This window comes from Pleurodeles waltl, chromosome 1_1, assembly GCF_031143425.1.
Source record: "Pleurodeles waltl isolate 20211129_DDA chromosome 1_1, aPleWal1.hap1.20221129, whole genome shotgun sequence".
Taxonomy (NCBI): Eukaryota; Metazoa; Chordata; class Amphibia; order Caudata; family Salamandridae; genus Pleurodeles; species Pleurodeles waltl.
The window spans coordinates 165,870,130-165,892,209 of NC_090436.1; positions in this window are offsets into that span (position 1 = coordinate 165,870,130).

Genomic DNA, 22,080 nt, shown 5'->3' on the forward strand with positions numbered 1-22,080 from the left:
ATGACAACTAAAGGGCAAGGGGAAAAAAGTAAAGTATAACCCATTAATACATGTGGCCTATCAAAACCTCCTTCACTGAGGAATGACTTTGGAAGCAAGCAAGATGACTGTTCCTCAAAGGGACTTCAGGATCCAGGAGATGGCTTTTGGCAAGAGTTGAAGAATGAATGAAGCAACACTTGATAAAGCACAAAGCTGCTTCGAACATAAGTGTACCGACGCTCAAGCAAACAGTACAGGCCAACCTGCTTAACAAAAAAGCGAAACATTGTCAAATAGCCAGGTTTTGAGTTGTTTTTTTTGAAGGTTGTCATAGATTCAACGTGGCGCAGGTTGGAAGACTGTTCCAAAGTTTAGCAGTTATAATAGTAAAAGAGCTGCCTCAAAGGTGGGACTTCAGAAATTTGGGGATCTGAGGAGTTGACTGTTGCTGGATTTGAGTACCCTCTCTTGGGCATAGGGAGACAGTCTGTTTAACAAGTAGTGAGGAACCTTACCATGAAAGGCTTTAAAAGCCAGTGTTAGAGCTTTATATTTGATGCGTTAATCAATTGAGAGCCATGGCAGATGTCCCAGAAGAGGAGAAATGTGACAGCAGTGAGGAACTCTCCTTATTAGTCTTGGCGCTGCTTTGTGGATTAATTGAAGTCTGGGTATCCGATATGCTGGGAGACCAAGGTAAAGACTGTTCGAAGAGTCGAGAGGTGAATTACATGTGGACTACTGTTTTTCTCATCTCCTCAGGAACCATATAAAGGAACTTTTTTTATTTTTATTTTTTATTTTATTTTTTATAAAGGTTTTCAGATTGAAGAAACAGGCTAATGAGATTTGCTTAATTTGAGTAGCAAAGGAGAGTGAGGAATCAAAGATGATGCCAAAATGTCTGGCCAAAGAAGTTGGATTAGGAAGTGTGTTAAGTTGACAGGCCACCAAAGGGATGGCGGGGGGGGGGCCTCTCTTATTAAAAACCAGGACTTGTCTCAATCCACATCGCAACTCCTCTGCCTCAGTGTTGTCCTGAAGAAGAAAAGCAGCTGGGTGCCGTCTGCATAAGACACTACATTAACACCCCAAGATTCAACCAGAGCCGCCACCGGGGAGAGGTATAGATTTCATTGGAGTGACCTCCGGGCAGGACCCTGCCGTACACTACAAATCAGTGGTTTTGTTGAAGAAAAATGAGAGCATACATGCGCTCATTGGGAATCTCTCCTCCAAGAAAGATTTGACCTATATAAGAGCCTTGCCCTGAATGCTCAGGTTGCTAAGTCTGATCAGCAAAATCGAGTGTGAGACCGTGTCGAAACCTGCTAACAAATCCAGAAGCAACACCATGACTGGTGTGCTTCTGTCTAGATTCTCCCTGACAAACTCGGTCACCTCCAAAAAAGGTGTTTGTGTGCTAAAACCTGTGCGAAATCCCAACTGTGATAAGGCCTCCACACAAGTGAATAGTTGTTATTTGAACAGTTTCTCCAAGATTATTGTCGGGACTGGGAGAAGAAATATGGGTCTATGACTGCTCAACACATTTGTGTCGCCATTAGACTTTTTAAGGAGTGGCCGAAGAGATGCCGATTTCAAACAGACTCTAGAAGTAAACCAGGTATCCCAAACATTATTGAGCGGGAGGTTGAGATATTTTGCAATAAGTCTGAAGATGTTCAGGGGGAAGACATCATCCGGAGTGCAAGATTTACATATTCATTTTCTCATTCAAGGAGCACTGCTCGGCCCGACTCATTTAAAAAAAAAAAAAAAAAAAAAGTTTGCGGCAAGAGCAAGCAACGGCAATCGTTTGTCTTCCCTGTATCTATTGAGCTAGTGACTATAGTCTCTCTCAAAGAATCCGGGAAAGAGGATCGTAGTTTATGGAACTCCTCATTAAAGAAGGCTGCCAGCTTTTCACAGAGTTCAACCGATGCGATGATAGCAGTCTTGGTCCCTTGAGGAGGAATAAAAGAACTCACTATTTTAAACATCTCCTCAGAGGAATTTGAAGCTGTCAATCTGAAGTACAAAATATTCTTTCACCAACATTTCTCTGTTAACTTCTGGGACAGCGATGACGCGGACTACCTCAATCTTTTCGCTCATACATTAAGGGGGACAGCTGGTCTAATGTGTTAGAGATCAAACCGCAAAATGGCAGATTCATCTGCTCTGACAATTCTGCCACTTCCTTTTCTATTCCTGAGTGGGGTATTCCTACTTAGGCTCCTCAAAAGGAATGCTGAAGTGTTTAGATCAGATTAGCTGCTCCGGGTATTTGACCAGCAGACTAGGGATATTAGTGAAAATCAGTTCAAGCATATGGCCTGCCCGATGGGTATGGGCCTGGACATTCTGTATTAGGTTAAAACCAGTCAAAGTTTGAATATGTTTGGTGGCTAAAGAGGAAACAGAATCATCAGTATGGACATTGAAGTCACCCAAAACGGTCAGATTGGCGTAATGGAGCGAATAATGAGCTATGGAGTCAAATAATGCAGACTCCCAATTGCTGGGGCAGTCTGAAGGTCTGTACATCATCAGCTCAGAAAAGGAAGGAGTGATTTTAAAAGTAAACAAGGCCCTCAATAGTTTCATACTGGCTTAGAGGTGTTACAGATGCTTCAAAGGAATCTTTGAAGACAGCCACCCCAACCCTGTTTCCGCCTGAATGTGGTAGCCTATTTGAATAGACAGTGCGAGATTGAGGTTAGAGATGCCCTTCAGTTAAATGTTTCTGTTAAAAAGATGAAACCCCATGAGTTGTCAGGCAAAAGGAGGAAAATGTTGGACGCCTGCTTGTGGAGGGACCTGCAGTTGATAAGGCAGGCAGTATAGCCTATAGTGAGATGCACTGGTACAGGTCCTGTTTTGGATGTCGCTAAAAACATGCTAAAGGCATTTCGGGCCATCTGAGTAAAGGGTGGTAAACATCTTTCCTACAAAAAGTAAACGTTTTAGCATGGTTTCCGTATTTCTTTTGACTGTGTTCAATGGGAGGCTCCTAACTACATATTCTTTGAGCCCCCCCCCCCTCCCCCCCCCTCATCATTCCCAAACATGGTAAATGATTGGCTAACCCCACTGGGCATATGTGAATATTAAGACCTTAGTTTATGGTGCAGAAATGGTGAAGCACCCTGAGACCCTACGGGTGATTAGCCGTGCTTTAGAAATCATTGATTGATTTTGCTTGATTGAAATTGCGTCAAATGCATTATCACTTGTGTGCTGCAGTGCATATTTACACAACACAAATGAGTGACTTTAAAAGAATGGCTTCAGAACTGCCATGGAACCTCCGAAGTGATCTAGCCAAATCTGCAGCCAGAAAACATGAAAGCAAACTTTTTGACTTCTTGAAAATGGTAAAATATGCATTGGGTAAGTAATATGTAATTAATGCCTATTGTTAGAAATGGGGTCTCTGGTTGGCAGAGGTATACATACACCTTTGTCCAAATAAGGACCACAATCCTAGTCCGGGTAAGTCGCAGTCAATCCAAATGATCCTGTGCCCACCCCCTGGTAGGTTTGCACTGAGCAGTCGGGCTTAACTTAGGAGGCAATGTGTAAAGTATTTGTGCAATAAATCCTACAGTAACACAGTGAAAGCACATCAAAAATACACCACACAGGTTTAGGAAAATATAGGATATTTATGTGGTTAAATTAAGGTCAAAACGATAAAGATTCAATAAGCATAAGTTGAAATATCATTTTTGCAAGATTAAAGAGTCTTAAATCTTAGAAATCAACAGATGTCTCATGTTTGCACAAAGTACCTGGTTTGTGTAAAAAATAACATGCAACAGTGCCTGCCGAGGAGGAGATGCATGGAAAAATAGGGTGTGCATCGGAATTTCCGCTGCGGCACAGACGATGCGTTGTTTCTTTCCACGCTGCAAAGGTCTTTACATTGATTTCCGGCGCAGTCTTGATTCCTCACTGTGATGCAGGGATCTTTTTGATGCCCAGGGACGAGGCGTGGAAAATCCTGGGTGTGCGGGGAAAAAGTCGCAGGCGTTGCGTCGATCCTGTGGGCGGTGCATCAAATTTTCTGTTGCACGGCAGGTGCTGCGTCGATTCTTCACTCGGGAAGTCGAGCTGCATCATAGAGGTTCTGCTGTTCGTTGATCCAGTAGGGCTGTGCATCAAATTTCCCGTTCGCAGGGCAGGCACTGCGTTGAATCTTCATTCAAAGTCGGGCTGGGTCGTTACAGTTCTGCTGTGCAGCAATTGTCTCGTCTCAAGGCAGGCTGTGTGTCATTTCCCGCAGGCTGTGCATCGATTCTCGGCACACAAGGAGTTTCTTCAAGAGATGAAGACTGTTTGGCCCTGAGACTTCAGAAAACAGGAGGCAAGCTCAGTCCAAGCCCTTGGAGAGCACTTCTCAACAAAGTTACAGGGCAGCAGTCCTTCTCAGCAAAGCAGTCCAGATGAGCCCTTTGGGCAGCCAGGCAGTTCCTCTTGACAGGTTCAGGTCCAGAAGTGTCTGATTTGTTGGGGCCAGGGACCCAGTTTATGTACCCAAAATGCACAAGGGAGCTGCCGCCCAGCCCAGACGTTGATTGGAGACAGGCTGTAAGGCACAGATGGATTTTAAGTGCAGAGAAAGAGAAATGCTCACGTTCTAAAAGCACACTACACAAAAGAAACCAGATCCAACACTGTAATTGACTTGGAAAAAATTCTTTACAATGAGAAGGCAAAACCAATTACCGCTCCCTAGTATTAATACATGAAATTTATCCAGAACAATTGTAATTGCATAACGTTTATCGCACACAGAAGAACACATACAAAAGTGAGCAATTACCTCATGTAAAAAGTTTTGTAGCACTGCACACACATTACATACATCAAAAACATGACAATATACAAATTGAAGAACACGAATTGACACAAAAAATCAACCTAAAATTCAGGTTCTGGACTAGCTTGAAAGAGAGGGAACTCGGAGCCTAACTAATTCGCAACATTTTTAAGGCTCCGCCTTAAAGAGCAGAAAGGCGCGGAGGCGCTAATTATAAGTCTTTGTAGCAGCTCAAACAGGAATGATGTACAATACAAGACAATGCTTTGAATTCTCCCTGAAGGCCATATCTTCTTTAATAGCGCTCACTGCTGCTCCCTATTGTTGACGTGTTTTGAACCCACTGGATTCAAGGGTTCTTCTCAGGACACCGAACACCAAAACACAACTGGTCAGAAGGAACTTTAATTTTATGAATGGCTTACTACCAAAGCAGGGGTCTCACAATTTGAGTAGAGAAACACTACTCGACTTGCTGCACTGAAGTATAAATTACTTGAATTGCTTGTCCTTCTGCTTGCTCACGATGCATTCAAATCGATGCTAATCCAGCAAAAAAAAAGGCATTTCTACAATAGTAATATAAAATCCAACCTCACCAAAAGCAGGATTTTCTATTACCATTCTGGCCATACTAAATATGACCTGGTTACCTCTTTCTGATCTGAATATACCACTCAAAAGGTATATGAGGGTAGTCCTAATGCTATCCTTTGAAAGGACCAGGCCTCACAGTAGTCGAAAAGGAATTTAGGCGTTTTCCACAACCAGGACATGTAAAACACATATGCACGTGTCCTGCCTTTTACCTGCATAGCAACCTGCCCTATGGGTTCCTAGGGCCTACCTTAGGGGTGACTTATACGTAGAAATAGAGGAGTTTAAGGCTTGGTAAGTACGTTTTTAAATGCCAAGCCAAAGTGGCAGTGAAACTGCACACACAGCCCTTGCAAGGGCAGGTCTAAGACATGGTTAAGAGGCTAGTTATGTGGGTGGCACAACCAGTGCTGCAGGCCCACTAGTAGCATTCAAATTACAGGCCATTGGAACATGTAGTGCACTTTACTAGGGACTTGCAAGTAAATCAAATGTGCCAGTTAGGAATGAACCAATGTTACCATGCTTAAGGGAGAGAGCATATGCACTTTAGCACTGGTTAACAGTGGTAAAGTGTGTAGAGTCCTAAAACCAGCAAAAACAGTGTCAGACAAATATGTAAAAGTGAGGCATGCTAATTTGGAGTTATGCCTCTTCGACACAACAGGTTTCAACGGTCTTGCGTTACTGCATAAGCTGAATCAGCTTTTTCCCGAGGTGAAGAACGTCTTTAGGAATACAAGCTATAAATGCATAAGTTGGTTTTGAAAAGAACTGGAAAAAAATATCTTTAGGGCATTGTAATATTTACCAAGAAAAGATTTTTGATAGTTGAGCCCAAACATGTGATGTTTTTTTTTTTTTTTTAAATAGTCTCCAAACTGGATTTGCCATCATCCCTCCTATGTGGTAATTTTAATAACATTTCCCTACGTTAGCTGAAATGTGAAATGGCCCTCAGCTTATTAGAAAGCACTGTTGGAAGCGGGTGTTCTGCTGACAAATGTCTAATATTAATGGGTATCTGTAAAGTGCATATTATTCCTGGTGCTAGTACCCTTGCTATGCCTCAGGCAGGCTCATTGCTTTCTGATCGCCTCATGACATTCAGTTTGACACATGCTCAAAGGGGGCTTTGGTCACAGAAAAGGCTTGATCACCTTGATGAGATTTTATTTAAAGTGTGGCACAGTCAGTACTGATAGTGATGATGAATGTAACAGTCTTTAACATATTCTGAAGAGAGATTGGGTTTGTCCCATGAAAGGTATGTATGCCAGACAGAGGAACAGCAATTAGTAGTTTGATTCTACAGAGTTGATCTGATGGAGTTTATTGTCCAAGCAAATTCCAATCTCATTACCACATTTGATAGTGACAAGCCTCCCCCATGCAGTATGGAAGAGGTTAATTACTGGAATATCCATTCACAGTTATCTAAGAATGTGAGAGGAAGGGAGAGCCCATGTGACAAAGGCATGCAGGAACCCCAATAAACATGTTTGTAGTAAACAGGGCCCTTGTTTTAGCCTGCTTAACAGAGAGCCTTCTCCAGAGACAGATGGGCTCCTTTCAGCACTAGATATGACTTGGGCTCTTAACGTTTGTGAGTGTGGGGGTCATTACAAGTTTGGCAGTCCCAGGACCGCCATGTTGGCGGTGGCGGTCGTACCGCCAACAGGCTGGTGGAGAAGACCCCCATATTATAACTATGGCAGTAGTCAAACAGAATACAGCCAAAGCACCGCCGGCACCACATCGGTCTGGCCACCACAGACGATGGGAGCCACCTGCAGGCCATAGGGGACGATGTTTCCACCGGACAGATTACAAGGTTGCACACCATCAAGGTTTTTACCACGGTCGCACCTCCATGGAAAACCTGAACTACACATCTTCCCGCTGCTCCTGCTCGCCCAAAGACAACATCAACCGGAAGTACACGCACTTACCTGCTACTTTTGTATAGTGTTAATATTTGTACACACAACATACATTCGGGAAAGGGGTGCAAGGGCAACACTAACACGTAACTGCACACTGACACGCACACTCACAAACAGCCACACACACACACTTGCATATACACAACAAACACAGCACGGCCAACACACACACCCAACACAAACCCACACAGGTACACACGAAAACACCGCACAGGCACACACTTGCACACTACCACACAACACCGCAACACATCCCAAAAACAACACAACCTCACCATATCCAGGGACCCACAGAGGACACTACCCAGGGACACATCACACAGACTTCCCAACGTAACAACAACAGGCAAAACACACATACAAATACACAATCATACTACTTACCGATCGACCTACAAAGAACTCCGTGTCCAACATTTCATGCACTCAACGCTCACACACTCAATGCAAACAAAGCCACACAACACAGCAACAAACACAACACCAACAACACAAAATACCAACACAACACATACCCTACCACTTTCAGACAAAATCACTGGATACAACCTCACATACTGCCTAAACACACACTAAACCCAAGCAGAACACACAACACACACACACACACACACACACACACACACACACACACACACACACACCCACCCCCCCCCCCCCCCCCCCCTATGTCAGCCAGGAACAACTACATCCTAGGGATAGAAATGTATGATGCATGATAAAGATATAACGAGGAAACCAGCAACAGGTTGGTTTAAGTTATTATTATTATAACCATGATCATGGAAAAACAAAGGCCATAGACCAGTCCCTCTATTAAAAGTCTCAATGCACACAGTGTACATATGTGTGCCCCAAACTTGACTCCTAACTGCCATGTACCCTCCACAGGTAGGGCCATCTATGGGGCAGACAGGCAACTCAGGGGTTATCTGGAGGGGTTGGGGGGGTTGGATTTGGGTTTTGGAGGGGGTCCTTTGGGATGTGGCTTGGGGTTGTGTGGTTTGTGCTTGTACTTAATATTAGGGGAGGGTTGGCTTTTAGGTGGAAGGGTGGACTTCTTGGCAGGGGGAGGGGCATGGGAGCTTGCACGGGACGCAGGGGAGGTCTTGGAGGTGGAGAGGCCGGTCTTGGGGAGGGACGGACACAGCACGTTTAGGTGTATCATGGGGTGGGAAAGGAGTAGGGAAAAAGGCATACTTCAAAGGCAAGCTTTCTTAGACACACTGGGATGGTCATTGCAAAAGGTTTGGGTGTGGAGGAAGAGGAAGTGGTTGTCTGAGATGTTGGTATGAATGTCTTGGGTGCATGTTTGTGCGAGGTATGCTTGTGGGTGGCGGGTGTCTGTTGGGTGGGTGAGTGTGGGTGTTTATTTGTCCTTTGAGGGGGGATGACAGTGCTGGGAGATGCCGTGTTGGGTGGGTGAGTGTCTCTTGTGGTGGCGACTGCCGTTATGGAGGATGTGCTGCAGGTAGGCATGTCTGCGGTTATGGTGTCTGTGGATGTGGTGACTGGGGTGGATGTCTGAGGGCCAGTTGTGGTGCTGTCTGTGGGTAAGATAGGTTTAGTGGCTGTATCTGTGAATGTTGGTGTGGTATCTGCAGGTGTGTCAGGTATTGTATCTTTGATGCTGGGGTGGTAGGAGTGTCAGGGCAGGTTGTGACTGTTGATGTGTGTGGAGGTGCATGTTGCTTGTGTGCATGCCGGTGGTGTTTTTTGTGGTGCTTGTTTTTGTCTGGGCTACCCTTGGATGTTGAGGTGGATGCATGCTTGTCTGTGTGCTTTGGATGGATCGGGGAAGCGGGGTTTGAGATTGGGCAGAGGAAGGTGGAGGGGGGACGGAAGACAGTGTGACTGGCTGCCATCAGTGTGGAGGCCAAAGCCTGAAAGGATCTCTGTAGGTCAGCCAGTGCACTGTGAATGTCCTCCAGGAAAGCATTGCTCAGTTGTATCGGAGTTGCCAGTCCCTGGATGGCATTCACTATTGTCGACTGACCCAGAGAGCTCGATCTCAGGAGGCCAATAGCCTCCTCACTGATGGCAGAAGGGCTGACTGGGCAGGGGCAGAGGTGCCTTCGGCAAAGGAGACGCCCACTCTCTTGGGTGAGCGGGCACCGCCAACTGGTTGGGGAGCTACAGGGAGGACAGTGATAGTAAGGGGTTTGGCAGACAGAGATGGTGTTGGGATCGTCCCAGGTGGGTCCGCCACCACCGGAGAGTGTCCACTGGAGGAGGATTCCAATGCTGAAGTGAATCCTGTCTCCCCAGTGGCACTCCCCTCGCCCTCTGGGCCACTATGTCTCTCGGGGGTCAGTGGTATCAGCGCTCTGGGTCCTGTGGCCAGCAGCTTCCCCACTCTACTGTTCCCCATCTCCTTCGCCTGCCGATGCTGATGCAGAGAAACAAAGAGAGAGGGTCATCACATTCTTAACATACACATACATAACATCACATCTGTGTCTTAGAAAGCCCCAGGTAGGAACCATTTAGAGCCTACTACATGTCACAACTACATACTTCCAACATTTACATATGACCACAGTGTCACCCACAAAATAAGCCAACCATCTGACCACTACATCGCCATCTCATCAATTCAGCAGTAACACAAAAAAGATCATGCACTAGATGAAATAGCTACATATAAAGTATCTTTCCATACAAATCATCATTGTGTATCAACAAATCATGCTCAGGAAATGCAGTTTACTGACAACACAATATCATGCCTCCCCCTACTCTACACTTGCCCAGGCCATCACTGGTACACATGTTCCATGAAAGTAAACTCATCTCACTTCAAATACAAGACCGCATGTTGCTTTGAAAACATATACCTAACTTGTGAATCTGTCCATATCTTTGACAATGTTAAACACCTCAGATGAAGACACAACCTATGGCATACCCAAACAGTGTGCCTCACAAAATGACATAACATTTAATTGAAACATCAATCGAAATGCTATAAAAAGATTTATAAAGAGTATCTGGACCCACTTATCTAACTCATTGAAACATAGACAACAATTCTATGTCCTGCAATAGGGGCCTACTTAGCACACAGGATACAACCACAAACAACCACAGGGAGCATACCAGCACCTCCAATACCATGAACACCAAACAATGTGCATGAAGGCCACATACCATTCCATTATACATGCTGATTATAAACCTCTAGATGACATCTAAACACCTACATCACATACAACTGTGCTTACGTGAATCCTATTACCTTAGTACAGAACTAACACATAACCAATAATAAGTGAACATGAATGACACACACATCTAGAGTCAAGCAAATTGAATGACAACATATCCCATAAACCAACATGTGTATGTCAAATGAAAGCCCTGCTACACTACTAAGTCAGGACGAAATGAGCAGATCCATTAGTATAACTGTCCAAACAGCCTCAGATGAGCAAAGGTGAGTTTAGTGAAGGAGAGGTTTCAACAGAACAATAGGCATGAAGTATCAATTGACACATGATGTAGGCACAAATAGTTCATGTTGCACCCATATAGGTATGGTACTGCCCTATGTAGCATGGACAATGCACATGGGCTAAGGAGCCTAGCCACGTACCTTCTCAGTAGCATATACATTAGAAGACAAAGTATCAGAACACATCAATGTTATGTCTTGAAATGTCAATGTAATATTGCCAACATGATTGTCAATATGTATAATGTTCACCCTGACCAATATTCACCTTTCCCAATTCATGAATCTGACAGGAAAATGGGAACACCTCCTCAAACCTCATAGGGAGTGTAGCAAGTTTGACATAGCTAAATCCTGATTGGGATGACAGGCTCACGTGAAGTTTCATTCTATTTCAGTACACATCTGTTAGACCCAATGTTGCACAATAGAGCAAGATCAAGTGGAATAGGACTGGTCAGAGACCAAAGAGCTATAGAGCTATACAACTTACCAAATGGGTAAATGGACTTGAGAACTCTAAGTGGGAAGGATGACACAACAGAGTACACATATGTATGGCTGGGTAGAGTTAAACATATGACAGTCACATGTGCATCTCTACATGCAGTCATACTATTTGGTTGACATAGGTGATTAACATGTCCCTATACATTATACAATGACCACATCTGTGTTTCAATGTTGGCAACTGTAGTGCTATGTCTTCCTATCAGACACATTACCTGTAGCACTTACCACATTGTCACAGCTGAGATACTTGGACATTATACACTTAACTGACAGAGGCATATAAATGGGTTCTGTCAGTACTTACCCCTTTGTGGCTGCTGTGCTGCTCTCAAACACCCGTCCACCTCAGGGTAGACAACCACTAAAATGCGGGCCATTAAAGGGGTCAAGGTCTGACGGACACCCCTCCCTCGTTGGGAGGACATCCCCAGCTCGGGCTTTGTGGTCTTCCGGGCCCATCGTCTCAGGTCCTCCCACAGCTTCCTATACTGGGTGCGCCACCTGCTGTGAACCCCTAGGGTCTGCACTTGCTGGGCAATGGCATGCCTGATTCCCTTTTTTGATGAGCGTTGATCTGCATGGATGACACAGACCTAAGAAAAATGTTATGTCTACATGCACCATACCAACACAAGTGGACAGAACACTTCAGTGACAGCAAGTAGGCAACCATTCCCACACTCTCTGTTCACACTCATGCACTATTTAGCATCTGCATGCATCAACACCTTCATTACTTTACATTTCAGGTACACTATGATACACCACACCTTTCACACATTGGTATATCACTGGACTCACCTGCTACTCTGGTGCACCATATAGCTGTTCATACAGGGGAAGGATCTCCTCCACAAGCTTGTCCAGCTCTTCAGAGGTTAAGGCTGGGGCCCTATCACCTGCAGGATGTGGCATGATAGCTCCCAGAGACAGTACACAGCTGCTCAGGTAGTGGAGTCTTGCTGGCAGCAGTGTCAGGAGTCAAGTGAGCAATATTGCAGAAGATGGCAGTCTCGTCGGCCACATACAGGACAGTCACCACCAGCGGACATCGCCATTGTCTCAAGTCCGCCAAAGGCAGCAATGTGTTCCAATGGTAATTTGCAACCCGGTTGTGACTGCCTACCGCCATGACGACTGCCACGGGTGGACTTGGGCCACTGCCACATGCCAAGTATAGTAGGTCAGGCAGCTGCCACTTTGTGCACATTTCATCTATGGAAGAGTTTTGTAATCTGCATCATAAACTATGCCCTGTATTGTGCAGTATATCTGCCTACATGTTCAGTTGTCTATTTGTGCATGTGAGCTGTTAATGCTGTGTAACTGAAGAACATGTGTTGATAGCAATGTACACCTAGTCTTAGGATCCTATGTGCGTTGTAAATGTGAATATTATGCAACAATATGTGTACTACAATTCAAGTTGGTTGTACTAACAAACAAATACTCTACCAGATGAATATGTATGTGTAGTTTATTAGGTACTTGAGGGAATGTGCACCAAGGAGAGTATCATCGGATGCATAAATCTGTGCTGTACTGTAGATGTCAGAGGTTGTAACCAATCTCAAGAGCAGATGTGTGACTTGTATATGGACATTTACATGATGTGTGCATGCTGCATGTCACATACTATATTTACATGTTTCTACATAGTTACGCGGCCTGAAGAGAGGAAGACAACCACCAGTGTGCCGTTCACTTGTAGACCTGTACACCATGGAGGAAAGGCATGCTATTCAGACATATCAACTGAATCTGCACACTATCATGGATCTTTGTGATCAGTTGGAGCCAGATCTGATGTCTGCCATTCGCAATCCCTATAGCATACTTCCCATCATTCAAGTCATATCAGTGCTACACTTCCTGGCCACTACGTCCTTTCAGAATACAGTGGCCCTAACTGCAGGGATGTCTCAGCCCATATTCAGTCTGGTTTGGAAAGATGTTCTGTGTGCATTGTTGAGACACCTGGACAGCTACATCAGGTTTTCCCTAACGTGAGGATTTGGCCTACTCGAAGGCAGAGTTCTATGCTTCGGGTCACATTCCACATGTGGTCGGAGCCATAGATGGCACCCATGTAGCCTTGGTTTCCCCCCAGTGCCAATGAACAGGTGTATAGGAACAGGAAAACTACCACGTCATCAACATTCAAGTGGTGTGTCTGACAGATCAGTACATTTCACAAGTCAGTGCTAAGTATCCAGGATCAGTCCATGATTCCTTCATCATGCGTAACAGCAATGTCCCACTGCTGATGACATAACTCCACACAGAGATGGCCTGGCTGGTTGGTAAGTTGCAGTTGAAATGTGTTTGCAAAGTATGTCTACTGTCATCACAATCTTGGATGTCTCACATATGTTTGTGTTGTTCTATCAAATTGCTTACAGGTGACTCTGGCTATCCTAACTGTCATTGGTTGTTGACACCAGTGAGGTACCCAACCAAGTAGGGGAAGTCAGCTACAATGAGGCCCATGGGAGGACAAGGCGTGTCGTGGAATGGCTCCTGAAAGCAAGATTTAGGTGCTTGGATCTTTCAGGAGGAGCCCTTCTCTACTCACCCAACAAGGTATGTCAAATAATAGTTGCCTGCTGCATGTGCCACAATCTTGCCCTTAGTTGTCAGATTCCATTGATACCAGATGAGGGGGGAGTCAGCAGAACATGTGGGTGGAAATGCAGATTTCTCAAGTGATGGAGAGCCAGGGGAAGATGAAGCAGGAGACTCCAAGGCAGATCTCATCAATCAGTACTTCAACTGACTAAAAAGTATGTGATGTTTAGATATTGCGATTCACTTTTATAACCTGATGGGTAGCATGTCACCTCCTTTATTGCATCATCTGTGGGGTTGTAGGGAGCTTAAATGCCTGACTGAGTTGTGCATTCAGACAGATAATTTGTATTTTTTTATAGGATAGAGTGGTCTATAGTATCATATTTTGTTATAGCAGATGCAAAGTCACACTTGTGGATATGACTTGTCTGATTTGAGGAATGTTTTATGTTATGTCATATCCCTTATCTCTGTCAGTCACAGATTTGCTGAGATCCTGTTTGTCTGATCAACCTTGGCAAGTGATGGACAGTGTCAGACGCAGATAGAAATTGCAGGCAGACATGAGATGTGGACATGACTGAAACCAGGTACTAATGGTCATGAGTATGAAACCAGGTACTAATGGTCATGAGTATGTGGGTGTAACATTGTTAGATTGCAAGGACACCGGGGTGGTAATGTGTTTTCCTGTCAAGTTCACCTGTAGGGTACAGGAGGTGGTCAAATGGTGTCATTTGTGTCTCCATATGTTTCTGGCTCATGTGTAAATGTTGGACCATAGCCTCTCCCATCGCAATGGTTTGTGTTGTATGTATTCTTACTTGAACCTAGCTGTCAGTGTGTTCCTATTTTGCAGACCTATGTGTGTGTCACTGTGGACTGACATAGGTGAGTGACAAGCTTACAGGTATGTGACCAATGTAAGTGAGAGATCCCTGCCTGGGAACATCAGACCAGGCATCTTTCTGTACCATGAGATGTGGATATTTGGAAGCTATGGTATGGGTATGTGATGAAGCTTTACCATGTGATACAAAGGACCAATCTGTGTGCCTCCCACCTTGTAGGAAGACTACCATGACCCTAACTTCTGTATCCTGTCGTTTAGCATTGTGTGACACCTTAGCAAACATCCTGATGCTACACTCAGGTATGCTCTATGTGCTGTTTACGTGTCTACCAATAAATGTGTGTAGATGTAGCATACAAAAGCTTTTTAATCTGTCCATGTTGGAATCCTAATGTTATGAGTCTCCTGCTCATGCGGCACGTGTGATGCCATTACGTAGGTTTTACAATACAGAGGGACATATTGATAGCAGATTTACCATGCATAACAGTTGTGTATGGTTCATACATGACACATACACAGGTCCTGTGGTCAAGGGTGATTTTTTCTGGACAGTAAACCAATATGTGTGACTAGTAACTAACAAAAACACAAAATAAACTGTGAAGGGTTCAATCATGGTGGCTGGAATCATGAGGGTAACTGCTACACCATTAGGATACACAAGTCCAGTGTCCTTGCAAAAAGGGAAAATGGACTTTGGTTACAGAACAGTCAACAAGGTGTTTCTGGGACCCACAAGGGGAACAAGTCAGGAGAGGTTTACTTCCTAACAGTGGGTTTGGTCTTGGAATCTGCTCCTACTGGATGTCTGGGTGGACGACCACATTTGCGGGGGTGTTCTTGAGCTACAGAGGTTGGGGTGTCTGCAGCAAGTCCTTCCCCTGTCAGGGACTCAATTCCACTAGAAGCCGCAGATGTTGAAGGGCCTGAAGAGTCATTACTAGTGGAAGAGGCATAATGTTGTGTTGCAGACCTTCTCAGGGTAGTGTTGATATCCCTCAGCACCCCAGCAATAGAAGCCAGAATGGCATTTTGTGCCTGCTACTGCTGCATGGCTTCCTGGTGGTTGTCCCTCTGCTGCTTTTGGATTTCCCCCAACATGGTGATTACTTTGCCCATCATGCCTTGGGAATATTGATAGGCTCCCAAGACTTAAGAGATGGTTTCCTGGTCAGTACTTTTCCTTTGATATCTCATTCTCTGGCCCTCAGCATCCGTTCCACACACCTTACCCCCACGTACCTGTGCCCCTGGCACAGTGTGCCCACTCCCAATAGTGACAGGACCATCATTGTCAAGGGTGACGAGAGGGGACTATCTGTACAGTGGCGCACACAATGGATGGAATTGTCCTTGGAACATAGGTTGCGGGGAGTGAATGGTTGCCTGTATAGTAGATGCAACAGGGAGGGATGGGATGGGAGGAGTGGATGTGGGCAGGGTGAGGCTGACAGTTGTTGACTGACCATGTGTCCCTGATGTGCCAGGTTCACCGTCAGTGTCCAGACATCCAGGGGTGTTGTCCTCACTGGGGCCTTCATCCAGAGGGGTAGTGACAGTTTCTGGTATCCTGTCCATGGTGACACTGGCAAGGTTACCTGTGGGAGAAATGTTCAGATTAAATTGGGGGTATTGTTGCAGTAGTGTGAGATGCAGACAGTGTCTTAACATGATCCCCAGCAATGACATTGACAGCTACTGCACAGCATAACCTGATTGGGAGATATCCAGTAGGTTGTGTTTTCAGGTAGCTGGTAAGCTGTTTATTGATAGCATTCTTCAGTACTTTGGCCAGGTAGAGAAGTAGATAGATGGGTCAGGAATTCTTGAATTCATTCGAGTTAGGGGAAGGCTTTTTTCAGGAAGCGTTTGATTACTACATGTTTCCATTTGTCTGGAAAAACTGCCAAGGGTGGAGGTGTTGGTGAGTTCTGTGGTTGGTTCCAAGGTTGAACAGGTGGTGGGGGCATGGGTTGCTGCGTGCCCCGGAGTGAATGGATGGCATAATGGCTGAGGTGGACTGAGTGGTGAGCAGTGCCCACATGGAAATTGTGCTGTTGGTGTGTGCTGGGGGATCAAGAGAGCTGAGGTTGGAGATCATGGGTTGGAGGCTGAAGTTGTTGTAGGTGGTGGTGATCTTGCTGTGGAAGTAGTCTGAGAGGGTGTTGCAAAATTCTTGGGAGGGGTGGATGGTGTTCTCTGTGGCTTCCCGGGTGAAGTATTCTTTGACTATTTTGAAAAGTTATTTTGTGAGATTGGATGCTGAATCGGTTCGGGTCATGATGGCCGCTGTTTTGGCCTCCTTGAGTTGTAAGTGGAGTTGCTGAGGGCTGCTTTGCGGGCTGTTCAATCGGTTTTGATACTGGTGCAGTGCACTAGAAACAACAAAAACAGTTGTTTACTAACATATCTCAGAATATAGTGTTTAAACAGTTATTTACAATAATATCACTTATAGGTTCATCACAAATAATGCTTGAGAGCAGGTACAATTCAAAAGTAAGCTGGAATTTCAAATGTGTAGATCATGCACTTAAAAGTCTTTCTGTTTTCATGTTACAACACTGGTCATGAAATATTGATCTGAAGACCTTCAGTTCTGAGGCAATTAAAGTTCAGAGCACCCACGAGTTGAAGTGTCTGTAGTTCTAGGACTTCTAGAAATGTATAAAAAATAATGTTTGATTTCCAAGAATGGGTTTTCAATTAGAAAGAACTCAGTCTTGGCTTAATCTAAAACCTATCTATGGATTTGTGCGCACTAACTTGAGGATCAAGTACTTAGCCTTGTCTATAGTTCTTTAACTGAAATCTGGAGGAAGACTGGAAGCTGTGGTGCAAGAAGCCCAAGATGAGGTGGAATTATAGCTCTGTACGTGAAGACACTGGAAACGTTGACTGAGTCCGGATCAAGGGATCAACAGAAAGGTTTGGAATACTAAAACACTTGAGGGTTCTGGGTGACTCAAAGTGAGTGGAGGGAAGATGCTTGCAGGGGACTGAAACGAGACCAAGCCCTGACTCTGGTTCAGACGGGGTATTTATACCCGATGGGAGAGACTGTTCCAGAAAGCCAGCTGGCTCGCATGTAAGAACGGAAAGTTCCAAAGGAAAGCTGGGAGAGAGCATGTGTTAAAATAATGGATGTGACCTTTGCTGATGGCAGGTGCAAGTGATAGTTGGAATAAATTAACTATGGCAGTCGAAACCAACCATTGAAATCAATAGGTCACAGCAGTTAGAGCAATAACCAAGGCAGGTGGAAAAAATTAGCATAAATGGGTGCAATAAATAGGTGACAGTGGATGGAGCTAATTAACCAGGAAACGTGGTTCTCTTACAAGAGTGCAAATGGAGGGTACTAAGAGCTCTGAGAGGGGGTCCGTGCATTGTAGGAGGCTGTGAGGTGCCACAGTGGAAAAACAACATGAGCCCTGTGCACAAAACCCACAGTAGAGAGGGCACAAGAGGGGGTCATGACAGTTTCGACCGTAAGGAACGACCTACGGGATGCAGATTGTCTGGGTGCCGAGCATGAAAGGATTGAACCAGGATAGGGGCATGCACATTGCTGGCTAGCTCCCAAGGCTGTTCTTCAGGACCATATCCTTTCCAATCAATTAAATGAAACAAACAACCATTAATATATTTTAAGTCAGGAATTCTCTGTACGTCAAATTCTGGATGGCCATCCAGGGTTATGGGTGGTGCAGGAGGAACAGAGTTTGGGCATGGTAGGATTTCAGGAGAGATACATGGAACACAAGTGAATGGGTAAATCTCCTGGCAGGTGGAGTTTAACTGCTATTGGGTTAATGATGTTTTCTATTGGGAAGGGACCCACGTATCTGGGTTGCAGTTTATGGGAGCCCGTAATCACAGGTTTTTTTTGACCAGCCAAGCCTGATCCCCACTTTTGTGAGCTGGTTATTGTTGGCAGTGTTGGTTAGCATTTTTCTCCATACTTGATTTGGCTAGCTGTAAGCGTGTTAACATCTCCTATTGTGGGTTAGATAAATGTTGTACACAGTCTTTTATGGCAGGTACATTTTCAGAAGGTATGACAACATTTTCAGGTAACATATGTGGATGGGTGCCTCTTACACAATAGAAGAGGGGGTACCCCAGTGGCAGACGTTCAACAAATAGTAATAGGGATTCCCACCCTTTAGGAGTTGATGTTAGAAGACAGCACAGTGTCTGTTCCAGTACCTGATTCACCTGTTGTGTCTGCTCATCAATTTGTGGTTAATAAGCAGATGAGAGTTGAGTGTCAAAGTGTGAGGATGCGCAAAAACTGCACCAAAACCGGGAAATGAATTGTGGGCCTTTGTCAGAAATAATGATGGAAGGGAGGCCATGTAACTGCATGATTTGCTGAACAAATAACGTGGAGAGAGTCTTGCTGCTGAGTATCTGTTTTAGGGGCACAAAGTGTGCCATCTTGGAAAAGAGGTCAACTACTACCAAAATAGTTTTGTAGACATTGGAGTTGGGTAAACCTGTTATATCCTTGGACAGTGTTGGCAGCCGAAAGTATCACTGACAGCCAGCGACTTGTAAATTCAAGAGTGTCCAGCTAGTGGGGTGTCATGATACCAAGTCAATCCTTCTTGTCTTAATTCCTTTGTGGGAATATATAAAGTGGTTCTGTGGTAACTAAAATACTTACGGATACGGTTATGCTTTCCAGTTACCCAAGAGGCTATGTCTTCCTGGCTCATGATTTGTCTAACCCAGTTCAGGAATGAGTCTTGTTCATAAAGACCTGGACCTTGTTTGTAAACTCCTTGCACTGCCTGATTCATGAATTCCTTCTTAACACAACGCTAGGAATCCGTTATTTTCTCAATAGAACACATGCATCTTAATGTCGAATGACCCCAGGTTTCCTCTATGTATTAACTGTTCAAAAACAGTGAAATGTTGTGGTATTACATTCTGGTCCCCCTGGTGAAACAGTTTGAAAGTGTTCCTTGGCCAGAAGCAGACATGATAAATACACAAGTTGATAAATTAAAGAAGCTTGTTACGATTGTGACACAGAAATATATGCCCTTAACCTCTGCAGCAGAAACATTTGCTCAACAAACCAATCATTCTGCATTGAAATTCAACAGCTTCTGCACACGTGTGCTGACATATTGCACACTATCTTTCATGCATCAAATGAAACAGAGTAGGCATATTCCACATTTTTTAATAAACATTGGTTCTGGTATATTGACTGGCTATGAGACAGTTTTTGGATTTGGAGCAAACCTGTTGAACAGATTAAGGCCCATATTTACACTTTTTTAGCGCCACATTTGTGCTGCTTTTTGCCGCAAAACGGCACAAACTTACAAAATACAGTTGTATTTTGCAAGTTTGCGCCACTTTTGCGTCAATAATGATGCAAATGCGGCACTTAAAAAGTATAAATATGGGCCTAGGTGAGAAATGGACATTGTCATTTCACAATTTTCAAGCTCCTCAAGTCAAACCTGCTTTCTAGTGCATGATCTATTTTGAAACAGTTTATCTGGACTTTCTTTGTTGGAACAATCACCAATTATGTCAGTTGACATTTGGGAAATAATTCAACCAATTAGAGTACATCAAACATATTGCACTGCAATGCACTTGCAATTGTTAAAGAAGCTATATGAGAATATTCCACCAATGCTGTCACCTGTGTCATCACCAGCCATGCCAGTACCGTTCTGATTCAATTGTTTGTTATGGGGCAGAATGTTTAATCTTTGGCATTGCCAAAAACTCAATTTTCATTTGTGGATTCAACATCCTAATTTTGGGAGACGTATGACTACATCACTATCCTCTACATCTCGAGAAAATTCATGAATTTGCATTGAGTTCTAAAAATATTTGGTCTTTTCTACTTTATTAGAGAAGTATCAATAATATTTGCATCTGAGTACTGAAGATTTTCTCCAGTGTTGCAAATCTGAAAATGTCTGTGAGTTCGATAAATAACGTGGAATTAAGAGACAAACTGAAAAGACTTCATTTTTCTTTCCATTTTTGAACTTTTTAATCTTTTATGGAATCATTTTTTATTTTTTGTACCCAGGCGCAATAATAGGAAATAAGATATAATAGTGTCATTTAAAAAAAATCATTTATAGTTGTGCATAAATACATGCATATATATTCATAGCATAGCCGCCATTTTCATATGATAACATGTTATAATCTTCATATATTTTCCATTCTAGGGATCCAATTTTGAATTATATTTGATTGCTTATTTGCTTCTGTGTACAAATGTGCAATTATTATTGTCATTATTCATTGCAACATAATGGCTCCGTTTGCTTGAATCTATTTATGACTTTTTCTGTACTGTTTGAATTGCTTTTCCAGTTATTGTTTTTAAATGGTGAAAAAGGCTTCATAGAAACTGATACCTTAATGTCTTAGTTATTATTTTTAAATAACGAGCATGGGTTCACAGAATATAAGCAAGTGAACGCTTAAAGAGACTTTACTACTATTTATTTATTTTGAAAATGTTCAACAATGTTCAGACAGAATATATAAAGTGGAACAAAGCATTATTGTATACTTAGGAATTCAGTTCCAAGAATACAAGACTGATGGTTATCCAGTAGCTGTAAACACTTTTCTTAGATGAAACCTACGAGAAGGCACATTGAGTCCTCCACTCAGCTTATCTGCCCGCTCAAGAGTATAGCCACCGAGACGCAGATGAGAACAGTAGGTACTTCGGCCCATATTTATACTTTTCTAGCGCCGTATTTGTGTCATTTTTTGACACAAAAGCAGTGCAAACTTACAAAATACAATTGTATTTTGTAAGTTTGTGCTGCTTTTGGGTCAAAACGCGGCGTAAATGCAGCGCTAAAAAAGTATAAGTATGGGCCTTCGTTTCCATTGTTCAAAAAATATATGCCAGTGTGGACCACCTATGAAGCTGCTTGTTGTTGGTAAGTTTAGGTAGTTAGGGGATAGAAAGAGCTGGGGATATTGATATTGATGTTAATGAGCCATACATGTCATCATGTTACAATGTTTTCTTTTATCCTGCCTTCTGACAAGTTTTACCACCCTGTTTATTTTCATAACATTTACTATTCGTATTGTGTACCGCAATAGGATCTTGTTATACAGGACTGGCTGTTACCTAAAACTATAATTAATTATTACTCAAGTAATGTGTTGTAGAGTGGTTGCAGTCCACTGGGTTCTCTGTCTCATGTTGTTACAATGACTAAGTCCAAACCCAATACTGGGCTGTGTCCTTTAAAGAAGTCTAAAAAACATATCAAGCCTCACCAAAACACATGGCACCTGGTAACATTGAGGC